At 43.5% G+C, this 18,635-nt stretch overlaps 1 protein-coding gene across 10 annotated transcripts in view; it reads right to left on the bottom strand.

The window, feature by feature from the left end:
- BCAS3 (BCAS3 microtubule associated cell migration factor) overlaps nt 1–18,635 on the bottom strand; it is a 580,473-nt gene that overhangs the window by 158,117 nt on the left and 403,721 nt on the right. The gene's annotated exons all lie outside the window — the stretch shown is intronic.

An 18,635-nucleotide genomic window follows, 5' to 3' on the forward strand; every position in this document is an offset into this window, starting at 1 on the left:
GATACTTTGCAGCTCTCCTTCAGATGCGATCAGGCTATAATTCAGTTCTAGCTATATTGCCTGGCTGATATTTACAGCAACAACTTTACACACCACAAAGAACCCAGGCTTAGAAAGTCAGACGTTTTGAAAGTACTTGAGCAGACTCTTTTATCACATAGCTGCCTCACCAAAGGCTCTCTGAGATGCAGATATAAATTGCTCTGTATGGTGTTCTACGAAATCAAGATATTCCTCCTTTCAAGTGTATCCTAATTGCTAGTTTTAAATTTTTAAAAACTTTACATTATGAAAAGATACTATGCAGCCCTTTATAATGACTCATAGTTAAAGATATCTTTTAGTCAGATGTTGGCAGGTGGTACATAAAATAAGAAAATGCAGGAACACGAAGAGAGACAGTGCCCAAGGGCAGAATCAGGCAGCTTACAAGCCATCCAGGACCTGATGAGAAGTGTCTCTACTAAGTGACATATTGAAACATGTATTAAAAATGGCTCTGAATCCTGTCACTTAAGGAAAATGCAATTAATATTTGTAGGAAATAGAGGAGTTCCCGCTGTGGCACAGTGGGTTAAGACTCCAACTGCAGCACCTCGGGTTACTGCGGAGGTATGGGTTTGATCCGGGGTCCAGCACAGTGGGTTAAAGGATCCCCCATTGCTGCATTGGTTGCAGCTGTGGCTCAGATTCAATCCCTGGCCTGGGAACATATCCGCACGCTGCAAGTGTGGCCATAAAAAAAAAAAACTGTAGGAAATATGTATCTCACAATTACCCCCTGCAGTTATGATTAAGGAAAGGTAGATATTGCATTGCTGTCCTTCCAATGTGGAGGATTAAACCACTAAATGTGGGATCAGCCAAGCCGGGAAAGGAGACAAGTCCAAGATGGAGTCATACTGTCACTGAAGGAAACCGAGAGGGGCTCACTTTCAGTGATGCTGCAGCCAGCAGGTTTCATTCCCCATCTTTCAGGGAGGAAGGCACAGCACAAGGAGCCACAAGTGCTTCCTCAAGGCAGCTGAGTGCGGCAAAAGGGACCGGCAGAGCAAACGCCAAAGGCAACAGGCACAGGGACCAACCTGGAGCTGTGGACCGGCCAGTGGCCCAGCTTGACCAAGACCACTCATCACATGTCGTAACTCACAAAATCAGCCATAGGACAGAAGAAACGAATCACGCTCCCTTACTGGTAAGCTACAGACATAAGGCCAGAGTCTGAATTTCACCAAAAGATCAGAGCGGATCCACGAAAACATCTTTACCTCCAGAAAAGTGCAGCAGAGCAACTGTGAAAAGAACAATGACGCTACTCTTTTTCTTTTTCAATAAACCTGTAGCATTTTAGACCAGAAGACTCTCTCTTCCAACCTCCCATCTTAGAGAAAAATGAAGCCTTAAAGAAAGGAAAAGCCACCCTAATAGCGGCAATCAGGCCTAATCTTGATTTTAGACTGTAAAAGAGAACATAGATTCTCAACATTGAAATCTGTAGCTTGACAAGTCTAGGGACGCTCTTTCTTTCCAAGATTTACACCGAATCTTTTTTTTTTTTTTTTATCATCTATTTACAGCTCCTCACCATTCTTTCCTATCTTGGTTAGCCAATTTTATTCTGCCATCAATGTTCTCTACACCTGTTATCTCTACCTGCTTGTATCTATGGCTGCTAATAAAATCCCTAAACCAGGCACGTGGAACACAGGCAGGGATTATGCATACATTCACTGAGTACCAGGGCATGCGTATTCTCAACAGAAATGGTGATTGGAGTTCCCGTCGTGGTGCAGTGGTTGGCGAATCCGACTAGGAACCATGAGGTTGTGGGTTTGATCCCTGGCTCTTGCTCAGTGGGTTAAGGATCCGGCGTTGCCGTGAGCTGTGGTGTAGGTTGCAGACGCGGCTCGGATCCCACGTTGCTGTGGCTCTGGCGTAGGCCGGTGGCTACAGCTCCGATTGGACCCCTAGCCCAGGAACCTCCATATGCCTCGGGAGCGGCCCAAGAAATGGCAAAAAGACAAAAAAAAAAAAAAGAAAAGAAAAAGAAAAAGAAATGGTGATCACAACCCGTTAACCAAGCCCTTAACTAGGTGCCAGGCACGGTGCTATAATAGTGCATTTTCTGATTTAATCGCCAGCACTCTCATGAGCAGGTCACAATTCTCATTATAATCTTTGTTTTACACCCGAGGAAGCTGAGGTGGAGGGAGGTAAATCCGCTGGTTAGTTACTGATGTGGTGAGCCTTCTCCCTAACCCTACGATTTATATTCTTGCCCATGACAGCCTCCCACAGGCCATATTCTTGTGGTTTTCCCTTTATATTATGTCGCCTCCTGCAGTTGTCTTCATTCAGGGCCTTGCAGAAGACCCCAAGCACAGGCCCATCTAATAAAGCCTTTTTTATGATCTTGGTTGGAGTAACGGTCCCTCTAGTAGCACAGCCGACAGCAGCTCTAGGAAAGGTAATCAGCTGCACGAAAGCAAATGATACACAGGCTTGGGCCTTCCCCCAAGAATCCATCCCTGAATGGGTCCCAGAGGTGTACTTGTTTTGTTTTGTTTTGTTTTTTTCCTTCCAAGCTGGATAATCAAATTTATCCCTTAAGAGCTAAACGCATGCCTCTGTTGGTGACAAGAAGTTAAGAATCTCAAATCTCTGAAGGATAGATGATAACATTATCATCAATGTAGTTGAGGAAGGGAAGGCTGTGAAATGGCCTTGAGTGTCTGATAGAAGGTTTTTCTCAGGCAGCCTGAAAAAATCTGCGGAAGGTGATAATGATAAACACCAATCCTGAGCAGGGAGAGCATGAAGTGCAGGCTTTTTCTGACACTAGAAGGAAGTCTCCTTACATCTCCTTTAAAAAGAGCCAGACAAGGGAGTTCCCATCGTGGCTCAGGGATTAATGAGCCCGACTAATATCCGTGATTATGCGGGTTCAATCCCTGGCCTCACTCAGTGGGTTAAGGGTCCAGCGTTGCCATGAGCTGTGGTGTAGGTCGCTGTCGAGGCTCGCTCGGATCCCACGTTGCTGTGGCTGTGGTGGAGGCCGGCTACTACAGCTCTGGCCCCTAGCCTGGGAACCTCCATGTGCTGCAGGTATGACCCTGAAAAGACAAAAAATAAAATAAAATAAACAAAAAGAACCAGGCGAACTACGGTTTCTATGTCCCTGGGAATGGAAATTGATGGAGAGAAACAATCAAGGCCGCTGATGTCGGCAGAGATACTTCCAAATGCTGGGATTCTACTTATGAACAACACTTTTTAAAGTAACACAAACAAATTTTTCTGGGGAATGGGGTGGGTCAGTGCCCTCCTAATTGGACCGAATTCCTGTATCACACTAAGAACTTTATTATTGCGGCCACTACATTTTTTCCCTCCGTTTCTATCACCAGTTGCCTTTTGGGTCCCCCAGTGATCTTGGGTCCAGATTCCTGTATCACACTAAGAACTTTATTATTGCGGCCACTACATTTTTTCCCTCCGTTTCTATCACCAGTTGCCTTTTGGGTCCCCCAGTGATCTTGGGTCCAGATTCCTGTATCACACTAAGAACTTTATTATTGCGGCCACTACATTTTTTCCCTCCGTTTCTATCACCAGTTGCCTTTTGGGTCCCCCAGTGATCTTGGGTCCAGATACCAAGAACTGTCTTTGGCACCGTGGTTGGGAGGTCATTGTAGTCTCATTTTTTTTTTTTTTTTCACCTCTCTGTCTTAGTAAAGAGAAATCTAGAAAGGGTTGGATGTTCATCCCCTTTCCTCTTAAGATCTGAGGTTTTACTAGTTGGGAATTTAGTCTCTGTTGCATCTGACGATTAAGTGAACGGAGCCAGGAACCACAGCTGAAATGGCATTAATTCACCATGCTTTAACGCTGGAGATGTATTTAATGAAATGGAAGCGTATCATGAAACAGTCAAAAATTGTCTTCACGTGTGGAAAGGTGTTTTCCTTTTTTTGTGTGCGCCTGTCAGCCATTAAATAAAACTCTAAAATGTGGGAAAGCTAGAAAACAGGGGCTCTGGGCATGGCATTCTCCAAATAGATTCTTGTGACTCCATCAAATGAGAACACTTGAGTTTTAACGACACACAGGAATTTTCTTTGAAAGGTTCTGGGAATGGTAGGCTTATTCCTGGTTAGACCCTCTCTCTTGCCCTAACCCCCACAACCCGCCTTGTTTTTCCTGCCCCCAACAGGATGGGAAGAAAACGTCCTTAGGAGACCTTTCCTTTTTTATATTACACAATCTCATCTCTGGAATTCAAGTCCTAGTACTGCTCAGCCCAAATAAGAAGGGCTTGTCACCAGGAAGGCGGCCATCTAAACAAGCAGCAGCTGGATGAGAAAAGAGGGCACGTCAGCTCAGAGCAGCAGAGAGGGTTTCTCACGGCAGCTATTTGCAACCCTCCAAGGAGCTACAGAGGCTGCCCATTAAAACCCTGTTAAAACACTTCTGATGTTGTCAGCAGCAGAGAGCTGAAACAGGACAGAGATGGCTGAGATGCTATCTGCCTCAAGCAATTCAATGGTACTGTCAATACTATGAGCAAGAAGGTACAAGATAAGCAACAACCTAATTTCTGCATCAAAATTTCATAAACTCCCTGAGCTGGCAGTGCTCGTAATGTGGGTACGGGACTAAGACCGTGGACCACCCTGGGAGGAGAAAGAACTTTCGGTTCTTATCCGGCCCCCAGGTCCTGAACCTGCACATGACTCTTGAACGTGCAACACTCCCTAGGAAAGCTGTCCTGAATGGAATTACCAGAATGAATGTTCCTCTCCAGGGCACCCTTGGGCACCAGTTAAGGCAATGGATTTCTGGATAAGGTTCCTTTCCCGGAAGTGGTATGTTCCGAAGACAACTTGCTCCACCCACATCTATCCATGTCTGTCCCCCGTGGGAAGAGTCAAATTGTATTTGAAAGGCTACAGAATCTGCCTGATGTCATACTTCACTGCTCTGTTTCTGATTTCCCAGAAATTAGTCACAGAGATCAGAATGCTAATTCTAGAGCACCTTCCTCTGTCAGCAAACATAAAGATACCTTCTTGTATCTTAGGACTGCTTAGGATTCCAGTTGAAAACAATAGGTTACATAAGCAAACTCCTCTGTTTTAGAAGCAGAGACCCTGGTATCACTCCATTGGGTGGCCCTTTCTTTTGGCTAACATAGAGTGATGAGTAGGGGGGGTAGTTTTCACCCACACTGGGTGAAATGAGCACCGCTGATAATTAGATGGACACACGTGCAAATGGGTTCTGGGTATCTCCGGACCCATGGTTAGCCTGGTTAAACCCTCACAGCAAACTGAGACTTGAAAAGTTATAGGATGGGATAGGAAATGAGTAAGTGGCTATTTCCTCACAGAACGAACAGCAGCATGGAATGAAGATGCTCAGAACACCAGCCGGATGTCTTACTTGCCTAATAACAAACATCAGGCTGTTTGATGCACGCAGACAACTGTGTCGAACCAGCCCTGACTCCTTAGAGAGAGGCTGGAGGCCTTACCATATGATTACAACACAGTTACGATTAGCCACTGCAACGTTCCACTGACAGCTAGCAACATGTTTCCGTGAAAGTTACCTGAAGCCAAGAGCATGCTGGTCTCAGGGTTCTTTTCTCTGGCCCCAAGAGCAAACCCTAGAAGGACAGACAGAATGGGGTCTGGGCATTTTCCACTTTGTTAGAATTTAAGGTACTCCCAACAGTCTTAGATGAATTCAGACTGTAGTCTTTCAGGGAAAGTCTTTTACTGCAAGGAGTATTACACCTAACCTTCTAGATGCTTCTAATCACTGTGGTGATGGGCACAGAGTAATGGAGTAGCAGGGAGGGGACTCCAGACTGGAGAAAGCTGGTGTGGCTAGCTCCACAAGGAACAAGAGATGAGGTGCTCTTTTCAATTTCTCAGGACCCAACACTTAGCATTTCTTCTTTTAACCATCTCCATTCTCCTTGTTCTGGCTAGAGCAAGACCAGGATAGCACAACCAGACAACTCTAAGCAAAGCAATATTAAACAGAGAACTACTTGGAGAAGATCAAATAATCCTAAGAATTCTGGCAGTCACTGGCCCACCTAAATTACCAGTGGCCAAATATAATTGTTCATTCAGAGCATGAAGTGTTCCTTCAAAACACGAAGGCCTTGCAGAGCGATGAATCAGTAACCAAGACTATTTGGAGGAAATCTGACCCTTTTTTTGTATAGTTTATTTTGTGTCTGATATTAGGCTTTTTTGAAAAGTCATTTTAAGAAAAGGAGGAAAAAAAGGCTTCAAGGAGTTTAAGCAAAGCAATATGAGTTGCTACATGATCAACAAGCAAACTGACAGGTCAGAGGGATCTACTTAATAATAATAGATCTGTAAAACCTCACTTGGGATAAAAATGGGGAATTTTGGAGGGTGCCTAGGTCCTGGGAATATGCCCTTCATTTATTTGTCCGTTCTTTCAATAGCTCCAAATAACCATGACAGGGGAAAAAGCATTTCTGCTCTTAGTTCCTGTTTATCTTTTTCAGGAAAGATTTCCTATAATTTACATTACTAAGGCAAGCCAAACGAAGCCACAACGATTTCTGGGTCAGAATATCCTCACCAAATGCTTCCAGATCATTGTACGGACTGGAGATCATCCAGGTGGGAAAAAAAAAAAAATCTATTCTTTTTAGGAATCCAGATTTTTTTTTTTCTTCACCATCACAAAAGCCAGAGGACACTTTAAAACTAGCATTAACTTTAAACTCTGGGAGGCAACCAACTCTGCAGGTTGAGGACCTGATATTTACACAAAGGAAAACCCAAGAGTGTACAGGCTCCTTGTGAACAAATGCACATTTCAATTCTGTATTTGAGAACAGTGTGGTTGAAAATTATCTTCATCCTGCTGTACAGCACTGGGGACAATATCTAGTCACTTGTGATGGAGCATGTTGGAGGATAATGTGAGAAAAAGAATATGTGTGTGTGTGTGTGTGTGAGAGAGAGAGAGAGAGAGACTGGGTCACTTTGCTGTGCAGTAGAAAACACTGTAAACCAGCTATAATGGAAAACATAAAAAGCATTAAAAAAAGAAAATTATCTTCACATAAAATCAACTAGTATTTATTGAATTGCCTAGTTCATGGGCGCAATGACATATGCTGGAATCCTACATTGTTTATCTCCTTTCTGAACTTTTTTTTTTTACTTTAAACATCCATTTAAGGTAGAGTCAATTCTGGAAGAAAAAAAGCTTCTCCTTTAATACTCTATAAACTTGAGTTAAGGAAAATCCAACAAAACAGTGACATGAAGCCCAATAGTAGTCTTTTCTTTCTTTCTTTCTTTTGGGGGGGGTTGGGGGGGCGCAGGCACTCCCAAGGTATATGAAAGTTCCCAGGTCAGGGATTGAATTTGAAAAGCTTGAGTTCCTCGGTGGCTCAATGGGTTAAGCGTCTGGCATTGCCATGCATCCAGCATTGTCAAGGTTGGTTCTCAATCTTGGCTACACATGAGGATGTCTTGGGGACTTTTTAAAGATCTCTATACCCAGGCCATACTCAGAGCCATTGAAGTTGGAGCACAGGCAGCAGCATTTTTTTAGTTCCCTAAATGATTCCAGTGAACAGATAAATTTGAAAAACTTCTGTTTTAACTGGATCTCTCTGGCTTTCCAGAGTACAATATATAAGTCCACTTTTCTAATTTATTTATTTGGCTGTGCCTGCGACATGCAGAAGTTCCCAGGCCAGAGATCAAACCCGAGCCACAGTAGTGACCTGAGCTACAGCAGGGACAATGCTAGATCGTTTAACTGCTAGGCTAGGCCACCAGAGAACTTCATGGAATCATCCAGTTTAGTTGTTTCAGAAAATACAAAACTGAAGTATAGAGGGGTGAAGCATCAGAAGGAAAGACCTAAGTCCTAACAGAGACAAGTGGAAACTAAGACCTCCAGCTTCCTCATGCGGAGCCAGAAGAACCAAGCAAGTCCTTTTCTCTGATGCCATTGTGCCAGTGATTCCTGAAATATCTTCTCTAACCTATGAGTTTCAAGAGACATTTGTTTTCCCTCTTAAAGGGTTAAAGCATCACACACTGGTGAAATACAACCTGTCTTCCAGTCTCAGAAGCGAGCTCCCGGAGCAGAAAAATATTAGATCAGGCCAAGAAGTAGATTAAGAAAAAAAAACCATAATAATAGAATATATGGTTAGTTATATTTCCTGCTTATCTGCTCCAGCTATCAAAAGAGATCCTGATTAGCTCCTTAAATTTTATCTAGTGGATGTAAGAGAAATGTATGTTGCCTTCAGAGGGTACGCCTGCACAAGGGGTATGTGCAAGGCATAAATTTTCTGAGATGAAAGCAACAGCAGCCTTGTTATAGCTAGGTACTGCTCAGCATCAGTATGGTACATTCAGAGCCAGAGTATACACGTTTGAATTGTTATCTTTCAGTGTTTTCTAGGAAAGCCACTGTTGAGTCCAAGGAGTAGTTCTATCAAAATATACCTCTAGTTGCCAAGAGCTTTGAAACCAGGCCTACAAGGAGTCCTGTAAGGTGGGTGACTCCAGGTCTCCAGCTCACTTTAAATCAAGCAACCACTCTCCTTGTCTCCCACGTGAGGAGGGGTTTGGCCTCCAGAAGTCCTTCCTCAACGCTTCGCCCTACATTTCAGGAGACCTTTCTCTGCTATCCTGGGACGATTACAAAAGGGCCCCAGGCAGACTTTAAAGTCTCATTCAGTTCTCCCCACCCCTGCCTCCCTGCCCATCACAGCTGGGAGCTCCCATGGCTTGGAATTCATGATGTACTAAACCACAGCAAGAAGGCTCAAAATTGGTGAGTTCTAAGCCACTGTCGGGCACAAGTGACTATCTATCTCTGTACCATTCATTTTCCATTTTCTTTCACAACTTTCAAAACAACTGTATTTTTTTTTTTAATAGGAAAATATAAGACAGTTAAAGATCAGGAAGAGAGGAGTTCCTCTCAAGTGGCTCAGTGGTTAACTAGCATCTATGAGGATGTGAGTTTGGTCCCTGGCCTTGCTCAGTGGGTTAAGGATCCGGCGTTGCCATGAGCTGTGGTGGAGGTCGCAGACGAGGCTCGGATCCTGCATTGCTATGCCTTGGGCGAAGGCCGGCAGCTACAGCTCCAACTGGACCACGAGCCTGGGAACCTCCGTATGTCAAAGGTGCAGCCCTAAAAAGACCAAAAAAGGCCAAAAAAAAAAAGTATGGAAGAGAGATGAGCTACAATGCAGGCGTGGCAAAGCGAGACCATTCTTCCTGGTATTTGAGGTAAGATGGTTATTGTGCTACTTTTGCTTTACATTTCTGATCAACTAAATAAATGAAAACATTCTCAATGTGCTCTCCTTTTCTCATAGGAAAAGTTTATGGATCAGAATTAAACCAGGGAAGGCAGAGTTCCCCATTGTGGCTCCAGTGGAAATGAATCTGACTAGCATCCATGAGGACTCAGGATCGATCCCTGGCCTTGCTCAGTGGGCTAAGGATCTAGCATTGCCGTGAGCTGTGGTGTAGGTCACAGACACAGCTTGGATCGGCATAGCTGTGGCTGTGGTGTATTTTGGCAGCTGTAGCTCTGATTGGACCCCTAGCCTGGGAACTTCCATATGCCATAGGTGAGGCCCTAAAAAAATCCAAAAAAACAATAAACAAACAAAAAAATGCAGAAAGACACTTATAGAGGCGCTGACCAGTTGGCTGGGGTCTGAGGAACACAGAGAAAGAGTTCAGTCTCAAAGAAGTTATTAACTACATGGTTGGGATTCAATTCTAATACATAACAGCATTCGCACACAGGATAGTAAAAGAGGTATTAACTAAATAGGGGATGAGCTCTCAGGAAAAGCTTTTGGAAGAAAGACCAGAAAGGCATACAGAAACTGGCAAAATTTGTCAAGGAAGCCCGTAGAAACAATGCTAACTAAATGCCATTATACCTGAATGGGACCTCCACAAAGGCCAGTCATTTTTTAGTGTGATTTCTAAGAGATGCTGAAAACTGGAAAATGGAAACTAGCACCAGTGAGTCTAATATTTGCCTTGGTTATAGTAAATGCTGACATAGCCTCACTGCCCAAAGCAAGGCAAAAATGAAGGCATCTTGGCCAAAACTACATTGACTTGAATATACATATTTATATTTTACGTACTTACATCTATTATATTTACATGTTTATATATACATTTATTATTATTATTATTATTATTATCACTATTTCACTTTTTGGGGCCACACCCGCAGCATATGGAAGTTCCCAGGCTAGGGGTTGAATCAGAGCTACAGCTACTGGCCTACACCACTGCCACAGCAACTGGGGATCCGAGCTGCACCTGCAACATACACCACAGCTCATGGCATCACCAGATCCTTAATGAGCTGAGCAAGGCCAGGAATCAAACCCGCATCCTCATGGACACTAGTCAGGTTCATTACCGCTGAGCCACAATAGGAACTCCCTATACATATATTACTATATGTAATTTTTATATATTCAAGTGTATATATATATATATATATAAAGTGTGTGTGCGTGTGTGTGTGTAAAAACGTTATTCCATGCCTTTTCTTTTCTAATGTGGCAGACTTCAGATAGCTCTCTAAAGGGAGGCTCAAAGTCTTTGCTATAAACAAAGAGTTTAGGGCGTTAGTACATCTATCATCTTATTTTTAAACTATTCCAGCTTCAAAAGAGGATATCCTTCCAATGGAACAGATCTTTTCACAGGTAGGCTTTTTGTAAACAGGATATGTATACTCTTTAAGGAGCAACAAGTTGAGGATATAAATCTGTCAAGTCTAGAATATTCCTATTGAGTTTTACAAATGGCAGAAAACAATAGTATACCAGTTCTTTCTAACATTAGCTGCTTTGTTCCTCTCACAGCTTTAGAGAAAAGCTTGTTTGCAACTCTTCACATCCTTACAAAATATTCAGATTCTTCAATGAAATGAGGTTCCCACACTGTGGATACACCCACACAGCCAACTCCAACAGTGAATGAAATGGATTATATAGTCATGTTAACTTTATGCAAAAGCCCGGCTCTGGTGGGCAGCTTTCCCTCCAAATCTAGGCTTGAAATTTTTTTACCCAAGAAACAGACCCTAGACCTTCAGAAGAGCTGCTGAATGGCTATTTGAGTTGTAACATTTAATGTGTATGAATAGAATGGTCTAAGTAGAATGATGGTTACTTGGCTGAAATGTCAGCCACATTTTTTTTTTTTTTTTTTGGAGAAACGACCTGGATGCTGACAAAAGATCGAGCCTATTGATGCATAATTCCTCCTAGACCAACGCACATCTGCAAAACCAACCTCAGGGGAGCCTGCCTCCCTTACTCCCTTATGCGGCCACCCCTGCTGCTCTCGATAGTGCTCTTTTCAGCCAATAGCTCGTACACGGAGCAACACTCACTTTGAATCAGCTTTCAAAAAGCTATTCATCCAAGGAAGGACAATTCAAAAGGTATCAAATTGGGCAGCTAGGAAACCTGCAGCTAGAGACATGAGGTCGGAAGGGACCTGGAGGGAGGGTGGCTCTCCAAGAGGCAGGAAGGTCTCTGGATATTTAAATCCTCATCAGAAAAGTTATCCACAGCATGAGCACAGTCCGTAAGGAAGCACCACCGCTTAGTGGCCACCTGGGCTCCCAGAGGAACTAACCAGGCAAGGGTGACTGGTGACAGAGGAGGAAAGTCAAAGGCAGCTCCTTCACCGTTCCCCCCACCCCCCAGGCCTTTTCTCCTCTCCTCCATCCAGAGCGAAGACCCTGGCTCACAGGGGAGGCTGTGGGCAGCTGAGATTCTGGCTCACCCCCAGCATCACTGGGAATGCGGTTGAGCTTGGCCTGAGAAAGACGGCTGAGAGAATTGTCTTCAGTCCTGCTAAAGGGAGTTGACACATTCCTTCACTTCCCCATGATGACCTACGCCCACCTGCAAAGAAGAAAACGCCCGTGGACAGGAGATGCCCTGTTCCTTTGGCAGGATTCCTGACGGTGAGATGGGCCTGTGTCCGTAACTGAGAAAGTCCCTTCCCTTTCACTCTCCATTCATGTGTCCTAACTCGGGGTTAGGGAGCCACATGTGACTCCCTTGAAGAGCTGCCCCTGAAATGGCCTCTGAGAAGGAGGTTACGATTTACTGTCACCGAAAAGGGGAGAATTCCATGCACATGGTCACAGAGCAACGTCAGCGACAGGTCCTCGGGTAGAACTTCTGACTCTGCGGCTTTGGCTGATGTTAGGTTACGCTTGGCCACCAGGTACGAATCAAGGAAGAAATCTGGAACCCTTGCTTCTCCATGTTGGCCCTATCTATCAGGACTTGACTCTAGTATTCACGCCTCCAGGAATTCTGGATGCCATCTAATAAACTAGAAAGGCACATCTCCAAATGACTCCAAAGGGAGCTTTCAGAGTTAAAAAGCCACTCCATCACAAAAACTACACATTTCCTTATTATACAACAGGAACAGGAGTTTCCTCTGTGGCACAGTGGAATCCATGAGGATGAGGGGTCAATCCCTGGCCTCACTCAGTGGGTCAGGGATGCAATGTTGCTGTGAGCTGTGGTGTAGGTCGCGGACACAGCTGGGATCTCGTGCTGCTCTGGCTATGGTGTAGGCTGGCAGGTGTAGCTCTGATTCAACCCCTAGCCTGGGAACTACCATAAGCCGCAGGGGTGGCCCTAAAAAGGAAAAAACAAAACAAAACAGGAATAAATCCACTGGGTCACTTCACCTCTCAAGGGGTAAATCAGTCCTCCTTCTCGGCCTAATGGGATCACATTAAGTTCCACGGCGGTGACACTGTAGTCACATGTCAAGCCAGCAGGTGCCAATATTCCCGATGAGCTCTGGATCCATTTTAAACCTCCTCATAGTCTACACTTTTGTGAAACCTGACACATCCTTTCTGCAACCGATGAAACCAAGTCCCCCCAAAACCTGGTGGATTTCGTGCCTCATGCACGCACTCGCCAGACCTTTCCTGCACAGGGTAAAGACTGGACCACATTTGACTGTGTTTCTGTTCAGCCTCTTTAAGAAGCAGTGGCAGCAGCTGTCCTCCGAAATGGTCCCAGGCAGCCACCTAAAAGGGTGGGTGATCTTCATAAATGGACAGGAAACAGAAAAGACGAATGTTTGGGCGGATGACAGATCCCTTAACTGGCCTTCAAGATACGAGCTGTTCTATTAAACATAGGGCCATTATGCTGGCCGGCCATCCACTTTAAACCCCAGAGTGATTAAAATGCTGGCAGGAAATGAAAGCTCTCTATTGAAGGTCCTTCCCTGAGGTCCTAATTTCAAACCAAATTTTACAGCACCGCACAGGAACAAAGGAAGCCCAGTCTTCCACGTCTTCTTTTTGTCACTTTGGACAAAGACACCCCCTCATACTCTTCAAAGAACAATGGTCTCTGTAGAGCTCCAGCCATGCCAAGAATGGGCACAAACCATACAGAAACACATTTTAAAAATACATTTTACACTGCCCTTGACATTTCGGATAAATAGAAACCACTGCACTGAAATTCCAAATATTTCATCCTTTCCCTCCTCCCCTTCGCCTCTATAATGAGAATTTTCCTCTTCTCCCAATCTACTTGATCTTTGACATTTTGGCCTCTGAATGGAGGACACATTAGAGTGGCCCAATAAATTAATTATTCAGATAATTGCATTTTATTAAAATAACCACTGCCATGGAGACCACAGCATGATTTTCACCATCAGAAGACAATGCGGAGGGCTACAAATCTTCTTCTTCTTCTTCTTTTTTTTTTTGAACCTTCTTACGGCTGCACCCACAGCCTATGGACGTTCCTGGGCTAGGGGTCGAATCGGAGCTGTAGCCGCCGGCTCCCATCGCAGCTCACAGCAACGCCAGATCCTTAATCCATGGATCGAAGCCAGGGATCGAACCAGCATCTTCATGGCTACTAGTCAGGTGCATTACCACTGAGCCACGATGGGAACTCCCGGCTACGAACCTTTTTCAATTAGAATGTCTCCAGAGGCGTTCCTGCCCCACAGTCCACTACCAGCAAGCCAGGGAAAATATGTTATCAGGACCGGATTTCTTTTTTCTTTGCTAGCTGTTGTTTCGGGGTGGCCTTTCTTTTTCTTCCTCTTTAGCAAAAACAGCTTTTCTGTTTTTACTGAACCACTTCAGATTCACTCTTCCACAGAGTGGATGTTTACTTGGATTTGGCAGGCTGAGAACAGCTGGTTGTTTCCTAACGAATGGAACACGAGACCATATGTTTCAACATTTAAGCAATTTTGAACCAGAGGTATAATTCTGAGTGGCCTTTGTTGCAACTGTACATTAAATACCCAAAGGATCCGCGCCATACAAGAGATACAGCACCCCCTCCCCTTCCTTTTTTAGCACATTTCCCTTAGCAACAAAACCACTCCACACCACTTAGGTCAGCATTTGGGCCACAAGTTTGCAGAGGGGACGGCGGAGCCCATGGCGGCTCTGCTTCGGGGGCAGCTGTATTTTAAACAGGAAGAGAAAAGGCAGCTACGCAGACTCCTTCCTTCTAATTCTGTTTGGGAACAAAATGTGTCTGAGGCCCTCTGAGAGCGCATCAACCACATGGATACCTGTTTTCCTCGGAGAAGCCCGGACCCAACAGACGGTATAAAGGAGGAGGCTCTGATCCTAGCATTTAGGGTGACCAGATGCTTTGATCCCCCCCTCCTTCCTTTTGACGACACACTCACGTGATGCTGGGCTAGGTTGGGTCAAGTGAAACTCACCCCAGGATGAGAAATGTCCTAGCAGAAGAACGTTCTGTGAAACTTATTATCTCTGCTCACTAATGAAACTTACTCTCACCAACATTTTTTTTTTAAAGATTCAGTGCTTCAGTAGTAGCATTAATAATGTTAGAAAATGAAACTATGGATTGAAAGTCAGGCTGAAAGTGCACGAGCAAGGCGTTAGCGGTGGCTCAAGAGGAAAAGTCTCTTGTTCCTGGAAGAAGAGAGGTCAGCTTTAGAGAAAATGAAATACAGTGAAAAGTCAAATATATGTCAATAGGCAATACAATAAATAAAATGCCAAGTGCAGGGGCGATTCAGAGGAAGCTACCGGCCTCTGGAAAGTCCGAGGGTTCATGAGCCCTCCCCATTTCAAATTTAGACTTTGAAATAGTAAGTTGAAGTTAATAAAAATTTTTTCAGACTATTTTCTAAATATTAAATGAGTGTTATTTATTAAAATACAATAGGTAAAAAGGTAAAACTATAGGTGAAAATGGGTTATTTCTACCCTAGGTTCAGGCTTTATAAGTGTTCTGAATATATGGCTACATACAGTTTTTGAAGAGGATTTTTAAAAACAGCCCTACATGGTGGGAGTTCCCTTGTGGCACAGTGGGTTAAAAATTTGCCATTGCTAGGGCTGTGGGGCAAGCCTCAACTGTGGCGCAGGTTCAGTCCCTGGCTCGGGAACTACCACGTGCTGTGGGTGCAGCCAACAACAACAACAACAACAACAACAACAAAGAAGCCCTAAGTATTATCACTACTGCAAACTTTAAAGATAACTTAAAGAGGGGATCAGAATTACCTTCTTAAGATTTTTCTTCTCCATCCAGGTTCTTATATAAAGGTAGGATTAATAATACTCACAACACTTTTCTTTCCTTGATTCCCCTTAAGTGCAAGGATCTTACAGAGAATTTGAGAGAGCCAATCTTTTCAGCCATGTTACTAATAAAATCTCAGCAAAACCAAAAACATTCTCTCTCCCCACCACTTTCACCATACAAGATACAAGTATGTATATGAGTTATTTGTTGTAGTTGAAATCTCACAGCTCCAAGAAAACTTTGGAAAATGGACCCTTCACTAACTGAATTTCCTTGAGCCATGTGACAAGGCAAGTTGTTCTGGAGCAACACAGGGGTAGTCTAGGGTAGGGGTGACTGGGAAGGGCATTTATATCCATACTTTTAAGTTGCCACACAGTACACAAGGAAATATGTACAAAGATGTTCACTGCAGCTTTGCTTGTAGAAGCAAACATTTTTAAACAATGGCCATAGGGAGGCAGTTAAATAGCTTACAGTACCTTCCTGAAGCAGAAAGCTATTGCAGAGAGCTCAGCAAACAGGAGCACAAGCCAAGGAGCCAGGGCATCCTGGTTTGAATTCAGCCTTGGCTTTTACTGTCTTTGTAACTTCGGGCACGTTTGTAACCTTTCTTTAACTCCGTTTCCTCATCTATCGATACTTACATCCTAAAGTTGTAGTGAATGTTAAATGAATTAATACACATCTAGCTCCAGAAATATTGCCGATTATTATTAATCTACAGACAATAAAAAGAATAAAACAGATCTATATATACTGACCAGGAGATGATGTCAATCACATAAACTGGTGAGTGAAAAACACCAGGCTGGAGAGCAGAGGAGAGGGCACTATGAGAACAGGGAAGAAAATTGGACTTTCCATGCTTTTATTGGTGTAGCAGATAGAAGAATCATCTCTGCTCCATTGACAGATGTATGGATAAGGAAGATGTGGTATATGTGAAATGGAATACTACTCAGCCATAAAAAAGAATGGAATAATGCCATTTGCAGTACCATGGATAGATCTACAGATTATCCCACTAAGTGAGGTAAGTCAGAGAAAGAAAATTTCATATAATATCATTTGTATGAAAAAAATGATACAAATGAACTTATTCACAAAACAGAAATTGATGCACAGACATAGAAAACAAACACGTTTACCAAAGGAGAGGATGGGGTGTGCAAGGATAAATTAGGAGTTTGGGATTAACAGATACATACTACTATATATAATAGATAAACAGGGACCTACAGTACAGCACAGGGAACTATATTCATTATCTTGTAATAACCTATAATGGAAAATAATCGAAATCACTTTGCTATACACCTGAAACTAACACAACATTGTACTTCAATTAAAAAAAATTTCTAAACAAACTCAAATAATAAAAAAATAATTTAAAAAGGAACATCTCTGCTATCTCTGGCACACGGCAAAAATTTATGAGTATTAGAAAACCCAGAAAAGGTGCTAGGAACAAATATTAATACTATGTTTTCAAATACAGAGATCCTTGAAAAACACATTCCTTTGGCTTACATGTCAGTTTTTCCCTTAATACCGCTGTACTTCCAAAACAAAATTATTTTGGATCTGTATTAAATTCTTCAAGTTAAAAAAAGAACGAGATAGCTTCAAAATACAAACTGCTACATTCACAGGGGAAAACCTCCCTGCAGTTTCCTAACATAAAAAGCAGTTTGAGTTAATATTGTATTCATAGTAGCACAAAAGAACTAGCATCATTTATAGATCTTATATGCAGATTTATACAATACGTATGCACACAAATCAAGATTAAAATATGCCTTACTTATTGGAAAACGTTAAGGAAAAATTTTTACTCTCAGAACTCAAGAATCATCTAGCTATCTCTGCTTCGGAATAAGGGGAACACTGCGCATATGACGAGCAAAAGAATGTCCCAGGATGCCCTGAGCATGCCGGCTGTTCCAACGCGGAGTTGCTCGGGTCTGTGTCAAGGTGTACGGCAGCGCCAGGCTCCAGCTAAAAAGCAAAGGCGCGGTTCAAGTTCCTGTTTCAAAGGCGCTCATTTGATTGTATTAGATAATTTGATTTATTAGGGAAATTGGATTGTATTCGCCAGGATTATGACCTACCCCACACATCCGAAACTGTGCGAGACTCACCACACAGCATTTATTAAGTGCCCATAACGACAATGCGAGAAACAGTCCTCGAAAACATAGGCTGTGTGCCCCCCGACAGACAAAGAAGCCACGGAGGTAAAAAAGAAGTCTCAATTGAGGAGACGCTCGTCTCAGTTGGCCCTGTCAGTGGTAAAAGAGATGTCACTGTTTTTCCTTTAAGAGCTGAGATTTGCCTGATCTGATGGGTACAGAGAGCATCATGGGCTTTGGGGGTAAAAAATCATCTTCCTAACTGATCATAAAGACCTTCTGACTGTGTCTGTAGTAATCTCTGCTCCCAACACAGTTCACGCCCTAAGAATACCAAGCCTATTTAGGACTCGGGTAAAACGAGGTATATGCCACAGGTCCTAGAACGTTCAGGCCACTTTAAACCAGCCATTTTTTCAGACTAGCCGGGGTGGGAAACGCATGCTGGGCAAGGGTTTTTAGAGAAGAGAAAAGAAAAGAAACACATTCTCTCAAGAGCAGCCCTTCCTCCTGCCCCCTTCCCACTAGACCAATGGCAGGGTTAGAAAGCAGGACAGCATGTGGTAGCAATCACAAAGACCAATTTGTTCTGAGCATGTCAAGGTCAATGACATTATGGCTGAGGAGACGGTCCTAAGCGCTGGAAGTCTGCGATGGTTCCTGAATGTCACACACGATCACCTATGGGGTCCGTTTGCCATTTCCTCCACACGAGCTCTCTGAACAGCTATCGTTCCTGTGGCCTTAGAAATATGCAGAAATGGAAATGTCTCATTCTGGTGGTCTTCTGTTGGTCAACAGATAAACGCTATTGATGTTGACAAGGTGGGAGGCCCACC

The sequence above is a fragment of the Phacochoerus africanus genome, chromosome 14 (genome assembly GCF_016906955.1).
Source record: "Phacochoerus africanus isolate WHEZ1 chromosome 14, ROS_Pafr_v1, whole genome shotgun sequence".
Classification (NCBI taxonomy): domain Eukaryota; kingdom Metazoa; phylum Chordata; class Mammalia; order Artiodactyla; family Suidae; genus Phacochoerus; species Phacochoerus africanus.